We start from the raw sequence: 22,411 nt of genomic DNA on the forward strand, positions 1-22,411 counted from the left end.
CTGGGGTAAATCCCTCTTGGTTGTGATATATAATTATTTTTATACATTGCTGGATTCAATTTGCTAATATTTTGTTGAGGATTTTTTCTTCTATATTTATGAGAAATATTGGTCTGTGGTTTTCTTTTCTTTGTTATGACTTCATCTGATTTTGGTCTTTGGGTAATGCTGGCTTCACAGAATGAGTTAGGAAGTGGTCCTTCTCCTTCTGTCTTCTAAACAAGATCATAGAGAATTGGTATAAATTTTCCTTAAATGTTTGACAGATTTCACCAGTGAACCCATCTGAACTTGGTGCTTTCTGTTTTGAAAGGTTATTAATTACTAACTTAATTTCTTTAATAGATATATGCCTATTCAGATTATCAATTTCTTTTTGTGTAAGCTTTGGCAGACTGTGTCATTCAAGGGATTGGTTCATTTCATCTAGTCTATTGAATTTGTGGGCATAGAGTTGTTCTTTGTATTCTTTTATTATTCTTTTGATGTCCTTGGAATTTGTAGTGATGTTCCCCCCTCTTTCATTTGTAATATTAGTCATTTGTGTTCTCTCTTTTTTTCTTAGTCTCGCTAGAGGCTTATTGATTTTATTGATCTTTTAACAGAAGCAGCTTTTGGTTTTGTTGATTTTTTTCTCCAATGATTTTCTGCTTTCAGTTTCATTGATTTCTGCCCTAATTTTTATTTCTTTTCTTCTTTTTACTTTGGGTTTAGTTTGCTTTTTCTTCTATTTTCCAAAGGGGGAAGCTTAGGTTTTTCTTCTTTTCTAAAATACACATTCTTCTTTTCTAATATGTACATGCTATAAATTTCCTTCTAAGCACTGCTTTTGCTGCATCCCTTAAATTTTGATATATTTTCATTTTCATTTAGTTCAATATATTTTGTATTTCTCTTGAGATTTTTTCTTTGATCCATGTGTTATTTAGAAATATATTGTTTAATCTCCAAGCATTTCAGGATTTTCTAGATGTCTTTCTGCTATAGATTTCTAGTTTAATTCCATTGTAGTCTGAGAGCAGACATTATATGATTGCTATTCCTTTAAACTTGTAAAAGTGTGTTTTATGGCCCATAAAAAAAGTATTAACTGTTGTCAGATTTATCCTCACTGAGCATCCAACAATTCATCAATTACAATTCAGGTTTTTCTACTCCAGTACTGATTTCTGTCCGTGAGTTTCTCTTACCATGAGTTGTGTTTCTCTGTATTCATCTGTCTGTCTCTAATTTTGAGGACAGAGGTTTGCCCTGTGACCTCATTTCTCTGATTAATCTAAGAAGAGTATTGATTTTTCAGTGTGTTCAGCTTTTTTCTTGTTAGGATGGAATAGCGACTTCTAAGCTGTGTGCATGTTAACTGGAAGTCAATCTTTTTTTTTTTTTTTTTTAAGAGACAGAGTCTTTGCCCCATTGCCCAGGCTGGAGTGCAGTGGTACAATCATAGCTCATTGTAACCTCATATTCTTGGGCTCAAGCAATGCTCCTGCCTCAGCCTTCCTGGTATCTGGGACCACAGGCACATACCACCATGCCTGGCTAATTTTTTTTTTATTTTTTGTAGAGATGGGGGGTCTTACTATGTTGCACAGGCTGGTCTCGAGCTCCTGGCCTCAAGCAGTCCTCCTGCCTTGGCCTCCCAAAGTGCTGGAATGACAAAGAGTGGTGGTAGGAGCCACTGCTCTTCACACTGTCATGCTTGAAGTGGAACCTGCCACTTCATTTCATACTGCTGAATATTCCTTTCCATCTTATAACTATACCACATTTTATTTATCCATTTACTAGTTGATACTCATTTGTTCTATTTCTACTTTTTTGATATTATGAATAATGCTGCAATAAATATTTACATAATGTGAGCTCTTTCTGCCCTTTGTTGTATGGCATCCTTCGATGCACAAAAATTTTTTACCTTAAGTTCAGCTTCTCAATTTTCTTTTGTTTGCTTGTGTTTTTGGTGTTATATGTAGGAAATCATTGCCTAACCCAATATCATGCAGATTTTCTTCCATGTTTTATCCTAAGAGTTTTATAGTTTTGGCTTTTACGTTGAGTCTGTAATCTTCTTTAATTTTTGTGTATAATCTCAGATAGAGGTCCTACTTTATTCCTTTGCATATGGCTATCCAGTTGTTCAGCATTATTTGTTAAAAAGACTTTTCTTTCCCCATTTAATTATCATGATATCTTTGTCAAAAATCAATTGACCATAAATTTAGGGTTTATTTATCATCTCTCTCTTATTCAGTTGATCTAAATATCTAGTCTTGTGCTAGTACCATGCAGTCTTGATTATTGTAGCTTTGTGGTAAGTTTTGATATTGGAAAGTATAAATCCCCCAAGTTTGGTGTTCTTTTTCAAGAACATTTTGGCTATTCTGAGCCCCTTTCATTTCCATATAAATTGTAGGATCAGTTTGTCAACTTCTGCAAAAAAGATAGCTGGGATTTTCATAGGGATTGTGTTGAATCTGTAGATAAATTTGGGCCATGTAACTATCTTAACAATATTCAATTTTCTGATATATGAACATATGTCTTCCCATTTGTTTATCTTTTAAGATTTTTTTCCAACCATGTTTTCTAGTTTTCAAAGTGAGAAATTTTTACTTCTTTTGTTAAATTTATCGCTACTTTTTTTTTTTTTTTTTTTGAGACAGAGTCTTGCTCTGTCGCCCAGCCTGGACTGCAGTGGCCGGGTCTCAGCCCACTGCAAGCTCCGCCTCCCGGGTTTACGCCATTCTCCTGCCTCAGCCTCCTGAGTAGCTGGGACTACAGGCGCCTGCCACCACGCCCGGCTAGTTTTTTGTATTTTTTAGTAGAGACGGGGTTTCACCATGTTAGCCAGGATGGTCTCGATCTCCTGACTTCGTGATCCACCTGTCTCGGCCTCCCAAAGTGCTGGGATTACAGGCTTGAGCCACCGCACCCGGTCTATCGCTACTTTTTTATGCTTTTGTAAGTTGAACGGTTTTGTTTTCTTTTTCTTTTCTTTTCTTCTCTTCTTCTTTTTTTGTTTTTTTTTTTTTTTTTTTTTAGACAGAGTCTGGCTTCGTCGCCCAGGCTGGAGTGCAATGGTGCAATCTTGGCTCACTGCAACCTCCACCTCCCAGGTTCAAGTGATTCTCCTACTTCAGCCTCCCCAGTAGCTGGGATTACAGACCCTCACCACTGTGCCTGGCTAATTTTTGTATTTTTAGTAGAGAGGGGGTTTCCCCATATTGGCCAGACTGGTTTCGAACTCCTGACCTCAGGTGATCCACCCGCTTCAGCCTCTCGAAGTGCTGGGATTACAGGCATGAGCCATCGCGCCTGGCCGAACGATTTTCTTAATTTCATTTAGTAAATTTGTTGAATAGTGGTTTCCTTAGGATTTTCTATACACAAGATCATATCATCTACAAATAGAGATAGTTTTACTTCTTCCTTTTTAATCTGTATGTCTTTTGTTTCTTTTTCTTTTTAAACTAATTGCTTTAGCTAGAACCTCCCTTACAATGTTGAAAAGAGGTAGCGAGAACAAACACCGTTGTCTTAGGGAAAGGCTTTTTGTTTTTCACCATTAAGTATGGTATTGGCTGTGAGTTTTTTGTAGATGCATTTATCAGGTTGGGATGTTTCCTTCTATTTCTAACATGTTGAGTGTTTTTATAATACACAGGTGTTAGATTTTGTCAGATAGTTTTCTGCATCTGTTGAAATCAGCATGTGGTTTTGGCCCTTTATTCTAATGATTTTTAATTCATTTTCAGATGTTAGGCCAACTTAAAATTCCTGGGATAAATCTGTTTTGTTCATGTATAATTTTTTTTATATGTTGCTATATTTGATCTGCTAGTATTTTGTTGAGGACTTTGCATCTATATTTATAAGGCTATTGGTCTGTAGGTTTCTTTTCTTGTGATGTCCTTTTCTGGCTTTGGTGTCAGAATAGTGCTGGCCTCATAGAATGAGTCTGGAAATGTTTATTTCTTCTCTGTTTTTGGAAGAGTTTGTGAATTTTTCTTTAAATGTTTTGTAGAATCCATCAGTAAAGCCATCTGGGCCTGGACTTTTTTGTGGGAAGTGTTAAAATTATTAATTCAATCTCTTTGTTTATTATAAGTCTATTCAGATTTTCTCTTTCTTCTTGAATCAGTTGCTAGAAGTTGTTCTTTCTAGGAATTTGTCTATTTTATCTAAGTTACCAAATTTGTTGCCATATAGTTGTTCACAGTATTTGCTTATTTCTCTTTTTATTTCTGTAAGGTCAGTAGTAATGAGTCTTTTCTAGTTTTCTTTTGGTCAGTCTAGTTAAAGATTTGTCAATTTTGTTCTTTTTTTTTTTCCCCAAATAACTGACTTTTGGCTTTGTTGATTTTCTCTACTTTTCTATTATTTGTTTCATTTATTTCCTCTTTGATTATTTCCTTCCTTCTTCTTGCTCTGAATTTAGTTGGCTTTTCTTTCACTGGTTCCTTAAGCCATTTTTGCTTTTTGACTTTTCTCTAGTAAAGAGTCTCACTCTGTCACCCAGGCTGGAGTGCAGTGGTGTGGTCATTGCTCACTGCAGCCTCCAACTTCTGGGCTCAAGCAATCCTCCTGCCTCAGCCTCAGAAGTAGTGAGGACTACAGGTGTGCACCACCACAATGGGTTAACTTTTTAATTTTTTGTAGAGACATGGTCTTGCTATATTGCCCAGCCTGGTCTCAAACTCCTGGCCTCAAGTGATCTTCCTGCTTCAGCCTCAGTTTTGCTTTTTGTTTTCTATATGTTTCACATCTTTTTTTTTTTTTTACCTCTGTTCCTCTTTTACTGCCTTGTTTTGCATTAAGTATTTTCTAGCATAGCATTTTAATTCATTTAATTATTTTTAACTTTTTTAAAAGGTTTTTTACTTAATTGTTGTCCTAAGGTTTATGATATGCATCTTAACTTGTCAGAATCTACTTCAGATTTGCAGTAAGTTAATTCCAGTGAGATACAGAAACTTTATTTTTATATACCTCCCTTCCCCATTTTTGTGCTATTATTATTATATATATTATGTCCACATGTGTTACAAATCTAACAACACTTAGTTACAATTATTACTTTATGTAATCTTATGTCTTTTAAAGAAGCTAATAGAAGAAAAGAGAGCATGGATGTATTTATAGAGTTTAAAAAACACTAACCTTCTTAATTACCATTGGTAGTTCTCTTCATTTGTTCCTGCGGATTTGAGTTACCATCTAGTGTCATTTCCTTATTCCAATGCACCTCTGTTCCCAACGACCTCGTTTACCCCATTGTTGTCAAATATATTATATTTTTATATATTTTATGGAAAACAATGCAATTTTATAGATATTGTTTATGAAGTTACTTTCTAAATTATTTAAGAAAATAGGAAAAATATGTAATTATTCTTTTATCATTACCTACATAACTACCTTTACTGGAGTTCTTTGGTTATTTGTGTGAATTTAAATTGTTGTCTCAGCCAGGTGTAGTGGCATGCACCTGTAGTCCCAGCTGCTTTGGATACTGAGGCAGGAGGATGGTTTGAGCCCAGGAGTTTGAGGCTGCATTGAGTTATGATTATCCCACTGCATTCCATCCTGGGCAACAGGGTGAGCCCCCATCTCTTAAAAACATTGCTGTCTAATGTCACTCCCTTTTAGCCTGAAAAACTTCCTTTAGTATTTTCTGTAAGCGACAATGGATTCACTTAGTATCTGTTTCTATGGGAAAGTCTTTATTTTACCTTTATTTTTATTTTTTCTGAGATGGAGTTTCACTCTTGTTTCCAGGCTGGAGTGCAATGGTGCGATCTTGGTTTACTGCAACCAACCTCCACCTCCCAGGTTCAAGCAATTTTCCTGCCTCAGCCTCCTGGGTAGCTGGGATTACAGGTGCATGCCACCATGCTAGGCTAATTTTTGTATTTTTAGTAGAGACAGGGTTTCGCCATGTTGGCCCGGCTGGTCTTGAACTCCTGACCTCAGGTGATATGCCGTCCCGGGCCTCCCAAAGTGCTGGGATTAAAGGCGTGAGCCACTGTGCCTGGCCTATTTTGCTTTCATTTTTAAATGATAGTTATGCTGGGCTTAAGGGTTGACAGTTTTTGTTTGTTTGTTTGTTTACTTTCTGCATTTTGAATATGTCATCTGAATACCTTCTGCTCTCCACTGTTTCTGTTGAGAAATTAGCTGTTAATCTTATTGAAGTTTCCTTGTACATGATGGATGAGTTAAGTGTTTCCTCCTGCTTTCAAAATTTTCACTTTGTCTTTCAGTACTTCATTATTTCAACAACTGTGATGCACCTGGGCGTGGATCTCTTCGTCTTTATCCTGCTAGAAGTTCACTGAGCTTATTAGATGTGCATATTAATGTTTTTAATCAAATTTGGGTTGTTTGAAGCCAGTATTTCTTTAAATATTTTGTCTGTCCTTATCTCTGTCATCTCTCCTTCTGGTACTACCATTATGTATGTATATGTTGGTGCACTTAATGCTGTCCTACACTTCTCTGAGGCTCTGTGCATTTTATTGTTGTTGTTGTTCTTCAGACTGAAAAATCTCTATTGCCTATCTTTATTGTTGGATGTGTGTGTATGTGTGGCTTGGAGACTGCTTTCACAGGTCAAAGAGTTTACAATTTTGCTCCATGTTCAACAAGAACTAGTAGTTTAGTTTTCTCTCCAGTCATTCCTGAGAGGGCCTAGTCTTAGGCATATGTACAGTCTTTCAGACCTCCAAGGATGGGTGTGATTTAATTTTAAGCCTGGCTGCCTAGGAGTGGTCCCTGGTTTAGAGTAGCTTATTGTTCAATCAGTGATTTGTCACAGGTTGTGAGCCAGTAAGGCTTGTGTCCTTTGTTGCTTGAATTGTGTGTGGCTTGGGGAATGTTTTCCCGTCTGTCCCATGTCCTGCCTTGATTGCTCCTGAAGTAGGTGCAGCCTAGTGCATGTGCACAGCCTTCCAAGTCCATAGGGATGAGTGTGATCCCATGAGGTATCTTCTTAGCTGTTTCTTTCCATGGTTTTCTCTGGCAACCTTCTGGCTGGTCTGCCACTTTTCTTGTTGTTACTAGCTTCATGAAGCTACTAGCCCTGTCTTAACTGCTTGCCGGGAAGATTTCCATTGGTTTTGACAGCGCCCTTAGGCATGAACTTCTCCACACTCTGTTCTAAATAACCAGTCCCCTTAGGACAGAACTGTGGAGCTCTCCATCCTTATGGCTTGCCTTCAGGGTCTGCCCCTGGTAGAACCTCTAAGCCACTGCACTGGAGCTTGGGGCGGGGAGAGTTCCTGGTTCTCCTGGAGTAATACCCCTTACTCTAAGAGTGGGCACTGGGGAGGGGATAGGAGTCCCTGGTCTTCTCAGCTTGCCTCTCCCAGTATGGAGCTTGCATCCTATTAGCCAGCTGCGGTAGGATGATTGAGGCCTAGCATTCTTGGCCCATTGTGCCTGGAGTAAATATTCTGCCCTACAAGTTGGCACTGGGTGGGAGAAGGAAGCCCAGTCCTCTTGGCCACTTTTACCCAGAATAGAACTTCTGCAATACTGAGCTGGGGAAGATGAGACATGCTCCTGGAGTGAAGCTGAAACCCACAGACTTGAAGCTGGGGGAGTAGAGAACCTTGCTTTCTTGGCCACACCCATCCAGAACAGTGCTTCTGTAACATGGAGCTGGTGACGGGCAGAACTGGAGCAGGTCATGGTTCAAATGTTACAGACTCTATCTGTTCTTACCAATATTTAGTAGATTGTCTTGAATAAATGTTTCTCCACTTATTGTGTGCTCTAGTGACAATTTCCAGAGACTTTAAATGGTTATTTTAAAAACTTTCACCAGCGAAATGGTTGTTTCACTGAGGAAAAGCATCTACTTTCAACACAGCCATTCTGTAAGTCCTATCCCCTTACTGAAAATTGTGACAGTGGAAAAAATTTTTTTGGTGTGGGCTTCTCTACATATCATCTCTACTAGAATTCAATTAAGCCCAAACTCAAGATTTTATTCAGGAGGAAAGAAAGCATATAGAACAGTGAAATGGTGTTACAATGTGAGGCTTACTTTAAAAAAAAATAAAGAGTTTGAGACTTATCACATAAATGTTGATGTTTTGCAAAGTAGCTGTTCTCCAGAATAAGGCATTAATCAGAAGGGTAAACAGTAGTAATTATGTGTAAAACATTCTGATCCCTGGAGCAGCAGAAATAATCTCATCCCTGGGAACCCTTTTGGGTTAAGTAGGGCCTTCTCTGCTGTTGCTCCAGCTATGGTTTTGATATTTCTTTTTAATTTTTTATAGAGGAAAACTATCGTCTGTAAATATTGGCAAGAGCATACAAAATAGCCCCTCATCCGGTCTCTAGAAACATACAGGCTGGGTCCACAAATGCAGAAATGCAGATTGTGACATTGCTGTGACTTTGAACCGCTTTAGTGATCCCTTCCATGCTGACTGTTGGCAAAAACTCATTTTCCTTCTCTCTGCCTTGCTTTCTCCCTCCCTGAACACAAGCAAGGCTGTGAAACTCCTACCTTAATGGAAAGTATGATAGGGCTGTGCCATGGGAAAGACACCTCCTTTGGATTTGACACCCTCTCCTCAATTGTATCTCTTCTTAGCCCACTCATCCTCACCTTTTTATCAATGGAATAGTCAATTTTAAAGAAGTATGGGACTCCAAAGAGAAGAGTCAGCCATGGCAGCTCTCACTTCTCTTCCCCCTTGTTCAGCCTGTGTGTGTCTTGTTTGTGGACATCCACTGCTCCTTTGTGCCCAAAGCTGGCAGCCTCATATGCTGGCTGCAGGACTACTGGGCTGGAGAGGCAGATACCAACCCATTTGTGCCCTGGCGACACTCCCCTATTTGCCTTTACAAGAGAAGTTCACACTGAGGAGTGGCTGCTGGAGACCATGACCACCGCAGTGGTAACCTGGCCTTTCAGTTTCTTACCCTGAACTCCTCTGATTTACTCTCTCCATCATTCATACACCCATTTTTATCAAGATATCGCTCTTTAATTCTCTGTTGGGAGCACAACCTCTCTCCTCCCACAGCTTCCCAGCATACTGCAGTATAGTCTCTTGGCTTTTGCCTGAACATTTGGATTTTAGACACTGCTTCTCCACACCCCACACTTGTCTCTCTGTCTCTCTCTTCCTCTCCCCTCTCTCCCCATCAGTAAACGCTTTCAATTGCTTCTCTAAAAAGCCTAGACCCCTAGATAGCCTCCTTTCCTTGACCTTAGACCCTTCTTATTATGCCAATTATTATCTCCAGGCCCATTCCCTGCCCCTTCCCCTGGCTGTTTTCTCTCCTCTTCCTCTTGGCTCTGAGCTTGCTTTTTTTTTTATATTGATGGTACTTCTTTCCTCTCCCAAACTAGCTCCTTCCCCATCACCATTCCTCCCAACATCCTGGTTTGCAGCAGTCAGGTGAAAGAGAGAAGCAGGTCCCAGAGGGTCTTGGGGCATGTCCCTCTCTGTCTCAGGGGGAAAGCTGCTGTTGGCCCTACCACTAGTATCCTGTGGGAATAACAGCCCAGTTATTCCAGAACCTATAGGTCTTCAAGAGAAGACAGAAACTCCAGATTTTAATGTAAATTGTCCCACTTTTAAATGTTGAAAACTATTCTATTTTTCTCGAAGAACCTGGGAAAAGTAGCAAACTCCCCACATCTCTGGGCTAGATTTTACTCCCCTATCTCCCACATTAACTCAGTTGCCCAGTTCTGGAAGGCTGCCTGCTAAGGACATATCCCCCATTTCACTGGCCCACTGTGGTCCCTGCCTTTAAGTCTTGTCACCTGGATGACTATAATGGCCACCTAACTGGTATCTCTGCTTCATGCCCCTCCCCACCCAGTCTACTATGTACAACATAATTTCTTCAAAATAACAGAGTCTTGTGGTGAAGGGCTTGTACTCTGGGATCTGGCTGTGTAGATTTAGTCCCAGCTGCCATTTATAAGCTAGGTAATCTTAGGCAAGTTAGTTCACCTTTCTGAATCTCTGTTTCCTTATCTGCAAAATAGGAAAAATAGCTATACCTTCTCATAGGCCTGTTGTGAGGACTTAGTAAAGAATCATGTCTAAGCTGGAATAAGTACTCAATACAATAAATGTTAAACACAATTGTGTCATCTCCTGTTACAAAGACCTCCAGAGGCCCCATTGCCTCTTAAATACAGTTTAGCCCCTTTGTCTAGACATTCAAGACCCTCTTGATCTGGCTTCAGCCACACTAGGCTCCTGTCTTATTCATTTTTTTTCTCCCCTGCTGTGCTATGTGTTCTCACTACCTCTACACTTTCATCCCCCGCAGTAACCTGTGAGGCAGCTGCTATGATTATCCTCATTTCACAGATGAGCAAACTGAGGGTAAGTGTCCTGCCCAAGGCCTCCCGACCTGGAAGTGGAGGAAACAGGATTTGACTCCAGATCTGTCTGACTAAAGCCTGTTGTCTTTCCACTAGACCGTAGAGAGGGAAAACACACACAGGGACAGGAAGACATGAGAGAGACTTGCGATTCACTTCTCCCTAGGGAAAACCACAGAGCATTATTTTTTCTCCATGAGAAACCAATCTGAAAGAGGTGTAACCGTGTGAGAATGATACGGGGTGGGTTGGGGCCAGGATATGCTGATGCTTGTGAAAACTGCTGAAGTCAACACAAGGGACTTTTAAAACTAGATTTAGAACAAGTTGCAAAGCAAGAAAGGATTGGCCGGCTGCTTTGGGGCCAACAGGGTAATATTATGATTTGGCTCTTTTTGTAACAGGTGTGGTTAAGCCCTCCCTTAAAGGCTTTGGCAAGATGAGGTTAGCATAGCAGTTAGGTGCCCCAGATGGAGAAACACACTCCATTTTGCCACTTAAATCTGTGTAACCTTGGAAACATTATGTCTCGTTTTCTCATCTGTAAAGTGGCAGATAATAATAATACCTACCTCACAGGGTTGTTATGATGATTAAATAAAATAGTACATGAAAGCGCTCAGAACATTGCCTCACACACAGTAAGTTCTTTTATAAACAGTAACTAGTATTTGTCCTTCATGAATATATGGGCTCAAACTTGGTGGCAGTCTCTCTCTCTTTCCTTTTTTTTTTTTTTTTTTTTTTTTTTTTTGACAGCGCCTCACTTTGTCATTCAGGCTGGAGTGCAGTGGCACAATCTTGACTCGCTGCAGTCTCAACCTCCTGGGCTCAAGTGATCCACCTCAGCCCCCCAGTAGCTGGGACTACAGGCGTGTGCCACCATGCCCAGCTAACTTTTTGTAGAGACAGAGTTTCGTTATGTTGCTTAGCCTGGTCTCAAATTCCCGAGCTCAAGCGATCCACCCTCCTTGGCCTCCTAAAGTGCGAGGATTACAGGCGTGAGCCACCGCGCCTGTCCAGTCTCTCTTGTTTCTTGGCCTGTTCCAAAAACCAAAACCACAGTCCTAATCATGGCCCCACCTTATATTTGCAGACATTTAGAAACTTTCCAAAGTGCTCCAGACACCTCATTAGGAGGATGGTGGAAAGTTTCTGAAACCTTAAACAACTTTCTAGAAGGAGGTGACCATACTCTTTTCTCCCACCTCCCTTCTTACATAGTGCTTGCATTTGTACAGCCCACTAGTATAAGTGCACAGACTCTGGAGAGGGGTGGCCTGGGTTCAGATTCCATCCTTGCTACGTACTCTCTGTGTGGCCATGGGACGTTACCTAACCTCCCTTGACCTCAATTTTCTCATGTGTAAAAAATAGAGGTAAGAATAGCAACTCTATCATGGGGTTGTTATGAGGATTAAACAAATTAATTCATCTAAAGTGCTTAGCACAGTACCTGCCACATAAGAAGCCTTAATCAAAGTAGCTGTTCTCATTACTATTAGAAAATAAACTAAGAAATCACTAGGCATCCCTTAAACTTCTCTTAGGTTTTCCTTTACTAGCTAGTTCTCACATTTCCTTGCATTCTCAGCCACTGATTAGAGCACTCGCCTTTATAAGAGAATCTTGGACTGCCGTCATAACCCCCCCTTGGCCCTGCCAACCCCTGCCCTTGGGTAGTGCTTTATACCCAACTGCAGCCATAAGGCTCTCATTTGGTGCCAGGACTCTGCACAGAACAGCTTCTGAGGTAATCCTCCACAGACTGTCAGGCCCAACAAACCACTCGCTATAGGTCCTTAACCTCATTCTGCGTGGGACTAGAAGAAAGAGATTTCCCAGCCAGACACACTTTATTCAGTCATGGAGGAGTGGAATGGCACCCCTGCATCAGATCAGAAGCTGTTGGCACATTCAGTACTCAATGCTGAGGCTACTGCTTGTATTTCTGTTAGGCTGGCCCTGGCCCTAGCATCTTTTAGCCTATCTTGGGCTCACATCTTGCCCAACATCAGCTGTTGTCAACAACACCTGTGCGCATCTAATCATTTAGCTCAGGTATCTCAAGCACTTTTTACATGCCAAACTGTGTGTGTGTGTGTGTGTGTGTGTGTGTGTGTGGTGTGTGTGTGGTGTGTGTGTGTGTGTAGTGTGTGTACATATGTGCATAAGGATAAATTGAAAGAGTCAATGAACAGAATGAAGCCTACTTGCAATCCAGTGCAGCACTGTGAGTCTGGGCTTTGGAGACAGATGGGCCTGATGCAAATCCTAGCTCTGCTTCTTGTCAGTTGTGCAACGTGGGACAAGTTAATCTGTCTTACTTTGATCAACTATAAAAGGAGGATAGTAGAAAGATATACTCTGAAGAGTTACTGTAAAAATAAGAGGTAGCATATGTGAGTGCCTAGTAGAGAACTGATCAATGATTTTTGTAATTGTTATTTTCCCTAGACCTGATTCTCAACTAGGGTGTCACCCCTTGAAATTAAAAAGGAGAATCTACATACAAAAATGAATAATTTGAACTCCTGACCTTGTATCATGTACAAAAGTTAACTTAAAATGGATCAACGACATAACTGTAAGAGCTCAAGCTGTAAAACCATTAGAAGACAGCATAGTTGTAAAGCTTTGTAACTTTGAATCAGGCAATGGTTTTTTTTAGATATAACACCAAAGGCACAAAAGACAAAAGAAAAACTAGGTAAATTGAACTTTATCAAGAGTAAAAAATTTTGTGCTTCAATGGCCACCAAGAAAGGGAAAAGACAGTCCAAAGAATGGATAAAAGTTTTGTAAATCTTATGGCCAGGTGCAGTGGCTCACCCCAGTAATCCCAGCACTTTGGGAGGCCAAGGCGGGTGGATCACTTGAGGTCAGGAGTTCGAGACCAACATTGCAAACATAGTGAAACCCCATCTCTGTTTAAAATACAAAAATTTGCCGGGTATGGTGGCACACATCTGTAGTCCCAGCTACTCAGGAGGCTGAGGCACAAGAATCGTTTGAACCCGGAAGGCAGAGGTTGCATTGAGCAGAGGTTGTGCCACTGCATTCCAGCCTGGGCAAGAGAGCAAGACTCTGTTTCAAAAAAAAAAAAAAAAAAGGTTTATAAATCATGTATCTAGTAAAGAACTTGTATCCAGAATATATAAAGAACTCTTAAAACTCAACAATAAAAAGACAAACAACTCAGTCTAAAACTGGACAAAGATCTGAATAGACAGTTCTCCAAAGAAGATATACAAATGGCCAACAAGTACATGAAAAGATGCTCAACATCATTATCCATGAGGGAAATTTAAATCAAACCACATGAGATCCCACCTCCCACCCAATAGGTTGGCTGTAGTCAAACATACAAATAATAAGTGTTGACAAGGATGTGGAGTGACTGGAAATCTCAAATACCACTGGTAGGAACATAAAATGGTGCAGCCTCTATGGAAAACAATACAGCAGTTACACAAAAGGTTAAACATATGACCCAGGTTACCATATGACCCCGTAATTCCACTCCTAGGCACATACTCAAGAGAAATAAAAGCATATGTCCACATAAAAAAAAGCTTATACATAAATGTTCATAGGAGCATTATTTGCAATAGCCAAAAGTGGAAACATCCCAAATGTCCTTCAATGTGTGAGTGGATAAACGTTGTGGTATATTCATATGATGGAACCAGCCATAAAAATGAATGAAGTACTGATATATGCTACAACATGGATGAACCCTGAAAACACTAGGTTAAGTGAAAGAAGCCAGACACAAAGCCCACATACTTTATGATCCCATTTCTATAAAATGCTCAGATTAGGCAAATCCATAAAGACAGAAAATAGACTAGTTGTTGCCAGGCTGGAGTGGGGAGGGTAATAGAGAGCTAATAAGTTTAGGGTTTCTTTTGAGGGGTGTGATGTTATGAAATATATATTTGGTCTTTGTCTCCATTTCCTGGCATACAACTCTGAAAATCCTTGGAGTCTCCAAAGTGATGTCATTTTGTATGCCTATGAGTTGACTGATGGTTGGCAGTCCCTAGGTAGCCCAAGGATAGGGACTGGTCACTGGAAAAACCAAGGCGTGAATAGAGGGTTGAGACTTTCAGCCCAACCTCCAGGTACGGGAGAGGGGCTGAAGGTGAAGTTGATCACCAATGGCCAATCATTTAAACAATCATGCCTACATAATGAAGCCTCCATAAAAACTCAAAAGAACAGGGTCCAGTGAGCTTCTGGATAGCTGAACACATGAAGATTCATGGAGGGTGGCCTACCCAAGTAGGACATGGAAGTTCCGTGCCCCTTCCCACATACCTTCCTTGCTTGATGCATCTCTTCATCTGTATCATTTGTTAGGTCCTTTATTATAAACCAGTAAACGTCAGTAAGGGTTTCCCTGAGTTCTGTGAGCTGCTTTAGCAAATTAATAGAAGAAAAGAGGGGATCGTGGGAACTCCAACTTGAAGCTGGTTGCCCAGAAGTTCCAGAGGCTAGAACTTGCAACTGATGTGTGAAGAAGGGGGGACACAGTCTTGGGGACTGAGCCTTCAACCTGTGGGATCTGACGCTATCTTCAGGTGGATAGCATCAGAATTGAACTGGAAGACATCTGTGTCCACTGTAGAATTGATTGTTTATTTGGCGAACCAGGGGAGAAAATCCCACACATTTGGTCACAGAAGTTTCTGTGTTGATTGTTGTTGTGGTGTGAGAACAGAGGAAAGAGAGTTTGTTTTTCCACTATCACCGGAAAATGATCTAAAATTCACTATGGTGATGGATATACAACTCTGTGAATGTACTAAAAAGCCATTGAATTGTCTGCTTTAATTGATTGAATTGTATGGTACACGAATTATATCTCAGTATGACCTTTGCTTGGTGTCATGACTCACGCTGGTGCCATGACTCACCCCAGCATTTTGGGAGGCCGAAGTGGGAGGATTGCTTGAGCCCAGGACTTCAAGACCAGCCTGGGCAACAGAGTGAGGCCCCACTTCTACAAAAAAAAAAATTAAAATAAGCCAAGCCTGGTGGCACACACCTGAAGTCCCAGCTACTCTGGAGGCTGAGGTGTGAAGATTAGCCCAGGAGCTTGAGGATGCAGTGAGCCATGATCACACCACTGCACTGTAGCCTAGGCAACAGAGTGAGACCCTGTCTCTAAAAAAATAAATAAATAAAACTGTTAAAGGAAAAAAAAGAAATGAGAAAAGAACTACCCAGAGCCACTATGTTGGACTTGAAAAAATTATGGTTATTTCTTGATGATATGCTTAACAAGGGGTGGATTATTCATGCCTCCCCTTTTTAGACCTTATAGGGTAACTTCCTGACGTTGCCATGGCATTTGTAAACTGTCATGACACTGGTGGGAGTGTAGCAGTGAGGATGACCGAAGGTCACTCTCATCGCCATCTTGGTTTTGGTGGCACTTAGTCAGCTTCTTTACCACAGCCTCTTTTATCAGTAAGGTCTTTATGACCTGTGTCTTGTGCTGACCTCCTGTCTCATGCTGTGACTAAGAATGCCTAATTTACTGGGACTGCAGCCCAGCAGGTCTCATCCTTATTTTACCCATCCCCTATTCAAGATGGAGTTGCTGTGGTTCAAACACCTCTGACATTTCCCCCCTCGCTTTTATAAGGGAACCCTTAATCCTAAGGGTTACAGAGGGACAATAATCCATCTTCTAATGAATATGGGTGATGATATTCCTGTTTAACTATTAGATCTCTTGCAATCAGGGTAGAGAGGAGCTCAGTCAGAAAGCAGTTGTATGTCATGGGCCATTCACAATTCTGAGTTCTGACGAAAGGTGATATCTTGAAGATTAATAAATGCTCAGTGTAAGAAAACATTCGGTAAGCTTATCCTGCATTCCTACACAAAGAGTACAATGGCAACATATTCCACAACAGTAAAGCAAAATAAGTAAAATTATCCCTAGTAAACTAAATTAGAAAGTTTCCATGAACTAGACAATTGTTGGAACCAAGCTAATATGGGGTTGCTAGCCGATTTCAATATGTGCCCAGAATTGGAATACTAATCCAGATTTTTACATTATCCATCCCTCTTGTTTCTTCTGAGAAGCAGTCAGAGATCACTGGTTGATTCACAGGAATAAGCAGAGTCAGTATAAATTGCAGAAAAATACTTAAAAACAGCTAATGAGACTAAAAGCTAATAACAGGTATACCACAGTTCTTGAAACATAATTTTTTTTCTCTCTCCAGTCTCCCCTTTTTACTAAAGACAAATCATGGTAAGACTGATTTGCTTTATTATACTCTACTGGATTGTTAGTATAAAGTGCAGCAAGAATAATTATTTTTCACATAAGCCCTTTTTAAACTGGTTTTGATGGAGCTCTGTTTCATAGAAGGAATCTCAGATCTTTTTAAAGCTGAGCCCAGCCATGGGTTGGTGCCCTCAGATACCCATAAGTTGAGTAAATCCCTCTCCCCTTGAGGTCCCAAGATAACTTGGGGCTCCTGGGCCTGTCAGAAGGTGACATTCTTTAAACTTACCACAGGTCAGGAACCCTGTACAGGAACTGTGTAGACAAAGTATGAGGCCAGTTTCCCAAGGGGCTTTTATTGGCTCTATAAGTCAAGTTTGATTCCTTAAAGGAAAGCACACCATTCCATTCAAAGCCTTGGTAAAATAACCAGTTTCTCAAATTGTGCCTTGTTGCAAAAGAAAACAGATTCTTATTGCACTTATGCAAATAACTATATTGCTATAAGTTAAGAACACTCACAACTAGTTTCCAAATTCTGGAGAAATCAGGTAGAGAGAAACAAATATGCTCCAAGTTTTGTTCCCAGGAGTATACTTTACTCAATTGTTAAAAGCTGTAAATAGCTTAAAAGAAAAATTTTCTTGACTCTGAAAAACAAAACAAAAGGATCAGCAATGCTTTAAGCTAAGTTAAAAAAGATTACTTCAGTCTTCTATTAGGTCAGTCCATTCAGTCATCTCCTGTTCTGCTTTGTATTCATGAACATTTCAGCTTTCCATGAGTCTTGAAAGTTTTTTCCTCTATTCTAATGTCATAATCTCCAAAGTTTTTAGAAACCTGCATTCAAGAACACCTGTTAGAGTCCTATAGCTGATTATAAACCACCTTTTAAAGAGGATCAAAACAAGACAACAATTGTCTGGATGACAAAATGTCTTAGGGTAGCCACAGCCAAAAATATGATTGACAAAAAAATTTGGTTACCTCTATGGCATAGAATGATTTTATGTAATAATTATAATTATTACTGATAACATACGCTAAGTTATATTAGGATTATAAGAGTTTCCCATAATTTTGGAACACATACCAATAACATATTTCTAGAAATACAGTCCAAAGAAAGTCAAACACCATTTTATATTTGACAATGTTTCCTGTATGACTTTTATACCAAATAAGCCAAATGTCACTTTTGGACTTTAGGCAACCTAATATCTAAAAGATTAATTAGGTCAGAAAAAGGCATGCTTTATAATTTCATTTTGGAAAGCTTATCAAATATTAAAGGCTTAAGTCACTTGATATTATAAAAATAATTCCAGGTCACCATAAGTCACTCATTTAACCAAAATGATAAATATTTTAAAAAGGCAAAATGCCATACTCACTAAGAGAGGAGAGAATCAGCTTTCTAAACAACACCCAATAAAGACAGCATGAGGCCAATTGAATCTTGAATCTGTCTTTTCTTTTTCCCCTCCCTTTTTCCCTGCCATTTACCCAAAAGCACAGCCAAAAACCTTTCATTATCTTTTCATATTATGTAAAAATCTTTTTTGAAAGAGAAAACCAAATTTCATGTTTGCATTAGTGGATTTTTAATGCCAAAGCTACTTTTAAATAACATTTGATAAGTTTATCCAGTTTTAATTAGTTTGACCATAAGGTATAATTTTCATAAACCTCTTATAACTCTTTGTAATTTTTGTTAAACAGATCAATCTTCTAAGAAAACCCTGTTATTTGTACACATGGGCCCAAATTCTGGCACCAAGTCAGTATGCTTTTAGTCCAATGTTCAGTTTGTGGAAAAACTGAATACCCCTCTAATTTGAGCCAATATGTTCACACACAGAATTTCTTTTACAAGATTAATTTTTCACAAACCTTCTATAACTTGCTCAAACCTTCAGCTTAATCTTATCTAACTTTAAACAATCCTTTAACCCTTTAATCTAGGCAAGAAAAAAAAATCCACATTCCTATGCCTTTTTATAATCTTTTACCAAAAACACATTTCACTTTCTTTATACACTTTGCATGTAAAACTGTTTCTTTAGTAGTCTCAAATACACGTTACACAGTTAACTCTTAGCAACTTTTACTTTTTGTGAAAAGCTTGGCTAGTAAGCCATTGTAATTAGGTACCAGGTCTGGAGCCTAGAACATCAGACAGAAGTGCAGATAAAGGCTGACTCTTTCCAGCATATGTAGGGGGCATGGCTCTCCATATGTCCCCAGGCCTTATCTAGAATCTAATGCTCCAAGGTAGTAGGTAAATTGAACAATTTTCAAAAGTCAAAGAAGCAGTTTATGACCTTAAAGCATTTAGCAAACCTAGTATGTGACCTAATTTAGACCAAATGTCTAAATTTTGAAGACATTTTAATTTTACCAGTAGTCTTTAAAACTGTTTTTATTTCCCAAAGATTACTAAAGTCACATGAACCAAAAGGCTTTGTACTTTTTACTTTTCTGATAAAATATTTGATTAAGCTCTTATTTTTAAACCAATTAATCAAAGCTCTTTTATATTACACATGCAACACATATAAATACACAGACAGACCGAAGATAAAGGAGTCATTCCCTAAGCCAGGAATTGAACCCTGAAGCCAGGCCAGCACTGTGAAGACACACAGCCTTAGCTACTGAACTACAGCACTGGGCAGTTTCCATTCCTCTTCCTAGAAGGAGCCTAGAACAGCCAATTTTGGACTTGCAAAAGCTTTTAACTGCTTGAGATAATTTTTAGGGCTAACTATGACATGAAACCCCAAATTCCCATCCACTGGATGATGAAAACCAAGAGAAAGTACTGCCACGTGGTTACAAGGTTAAGCTCCCAAGGACATTTTTCAACATGTAGTCTCTGGCAAGACAGTCGCCCTGAGTAACAGAAAAGATAAGAAATGGAAAAGAGAGAAAGAGAGAAAAATGTTGCTGCGGCAGGATGGGGAAGGCGAGTTGCTCAGGGAGGCCAGAGAAAGATCCACCCACTGCAACACCACTGAAAAGTTCAGGTTTTGTTGAAGGGATCTTTTTTGAAGGTTTTGTTTGTCGAAGGGATCTTTTCCAACATTCCCATCAGCTCTCAAGTTTCCCCCTTTAGGGAGGAAAATGCTCCCCATGTCCAATGATCCTGTGTATACCCAATCCTGTCACCTATAGCCATCAGCAAAGGCAGATTAATTCAAAGAGAAGAACGGTTAATAGTAGTACCAAACTCGTTCTTAGTCGAGAGGGACTTTACTGAGAGGGATCTCCAACCCCCCACATCTTAGAAGGGACTCTAATGTTCCTAAGTTGGGCTTCTAACCCAAGGTCGGTCAAGCGTCCTTGACTTTTATTAAGAGGGGCCTTTAACCCTCTCTGTCTTAGGAGAGACACTAACTCCTCTAAATTGGGCCTCTAACTCAATCCCATCCTTTACTCTGGTAAATGCACCGCATTTACCTAAAGTCGGCCAATCAGTGCTGCAGTCTATTTCCTTTGGGTTGGGGATCTCCTCAGTATCTTTCCTTCAGGGTCTGCCAGAAAGATGTTACCAGAAAAGGGTCCAGATCCAGACCCCAAGAGAGGGTTCTTGGATCTCGTGCAAGAAAGAATTTGGGGTGAGTCCATACAGTAAAGTGAAAGCAAGTTTATTAAGAAATTGAAGGAATAAAAGAATGGCTACTCCATAGGCAGAGCAGTCTGTTTATCAATTTCTGGTTATCTGTTGACCTCCTGCTAAGCTAGTTAAGGATTTAGCACCATTGTCTAACTCATCACTACTTTGTATTCCTTTTTGGTTACCCCAGTAAGCTATGCAATATACTAACATTTTCTATGTTTTTGTTCCATCAAGTATGAGCTGCATCTTTTGAGTCCCCACTTGGTAGGCTAAGGTAGTGGCACCCTTCTTCTTCCCCTCAGCTCTGTACCCCACCCACCCCTCTCACCAGGTGGTGCTTTGGCAAAACACTTGGTCCTTATTTTTAAAAGACCTTGTCTTAAAAAGTGGAAGATGTGAAAGACAAAACTAATTTTTATTAAGCATTTACTATGTGCCAGGAACTATGCATGCATCATCACATTTAATCCTTATCATACTCCTGGGATGGAAATATCATAATTGCAATTTTAGAAATGAGAAAACTATGACCGGACCATGCATCTGGTAGGGGGTCAAGCTGAGATTTGAAGCAAAGTTGAATCCAAAGCTCCTACTATTTTTTCCAGAGCCCCAAGCATCCTTCAACTTCCATTTCATCTGCAGATTTTCAAGTCCCTTTTCTGTGGCCAAGGCTTGGACTAGCAGTCTTTAGCTATTTTTAGAACCCCACAGTGATTCCAGCTCATTCACCAATGCCGCAGCCTCTTCCCAGAGGGCAAAGAAAAGGGTGACTTGAGAGGAACCTGAAGGCAAATGAACCATCCCTATGGGGTATGGGGAGAGTAGATCATCTGGATGGGTTTGATGGTTCAGTTGCATGCCTGGCAGGCTTCTCTCTACCTGGTGGCTCGGGCATTGGGCTTTGGAAGCCAGTACAGAAGTCCCACATGGTCCCTGAGGTGACATGGGAATCATTTTACAGCATCACCAGGGCTCTGCCTGCCAGCATGCTGCCTTTGATTTGAGAAGCAAATACAGAATTTTGAAGATTGTAGCTGACTCAGACCATTGTTCTGGCATTGCGGTCATAGACACATGTGGGAAATTCCCAAATTGACTTTCCCACAGAGCTGTTTTGGAGTGGGGGACAAAAAGAGTTCGGGGGCGGAGAATGTATTTTAGTTATTTATTTGATTAGTGTTTGCTAAATCTTTGGACTGTTTCAACTAGAGGCACTGAATGGGATTTCCCCAGGGGTCACTTCTGGGCATCTAGAAGAGTCAAGAGGTCAAAAGGCCCAGACTCAATTTTCCATACTGAGGAAGGAGAGGCTAGTAACATAAAACAGACAGTCCCAGATTCTTTCTATTGGTCTACAGGCTGCTGTCACAGAAAAACATTTGGACGTTCCCACCCACACACTTTCCCCCAACCCATGTCCTCTGGGTTCTCCCTCTCTGTTGGCGCTCCAGCCATCCAGCCCACCTAGGAGTCATCTTCATTCTACCGTCTCCTTGCCTCATAACAACCCTTCTCCTTCACCCCTGGGCCACACCCTCTACACACACACACACACACACACACACACACACACACCCCCATATCCAAGACCACCACCCTCACACTGTTGATTTGCAGGGTCTTACACATTCACCCTTTCCCCTTTCTTGTTAGTGACCTCCAACCTCATCACCTCGGGCCTACTACTTTCTGTGCCTCCAGTTACACCTCTCACAACACTGGCCTGGCCCCAGTCCATCTTGTCAACACTACTAGATGAATCTTCCTGCAGAACAGCTTTCCGAGGCCTGCTCAGACCTCCCCAGGGCTTCTCTGCTGCTTCCAGCATAAAATCCAAATGCCGCAGCCTGGTTTTCGAGACCCCATTCTGCCTGCTCTCTATCTCTATTTCCAAGCTCTGTTCTTGCCAATTCCCTGCTGGATTGAGAACTTCTTGAAGATGAAGAACAGGCCTGGCTAACTACTGGGGCTGCAACAGCACAGGAGAGTGTCTAGGACATTGGGGTCAGGACCTGTTTGCTGAAGGAATGAAGGAATGAAAGAATGAGCGTGATGAAGCCATCACAAGACTCATTTTGCCAAATAGTTGTGCAGGGTCCTCTGTCACTGACCAGTTGGGTGACCCTGAATAAGTCCCTTCCTCTTTCTGGGCTTCATGTCTTCAACA

General features: G+C 40.4%; 1 protein-coding gene across 5 annotated transcripts in view; it reads left to right on the top strand.

Annotated features, from left to right (window-relative positions):
* The window catches only part of NHSL2 (NHS like 2), a 234,203-nt gene that overhangs the window by 55,880 nt on the left and 155,912 nt on the right, over positions 1 to 22,411 (top strand). The gene's annotated exons all lie outside the window — the stretch shown is intronic.

The sequence above is a fragment of the Macaca fascicularis genome, chromosome X (genome assembly GCF_037993035.2).
Source record: "Macaca fascicularis isolate 582-1 chromosome X, T2T-MFA8v1.1".
Taxonomy (NCBI): domain Eukaryota; kingdom Metazoa; phylum Chordata; class Mammalia; order Primates; family Cercopithecidae; genus Macaca; species Macaca fascicularis.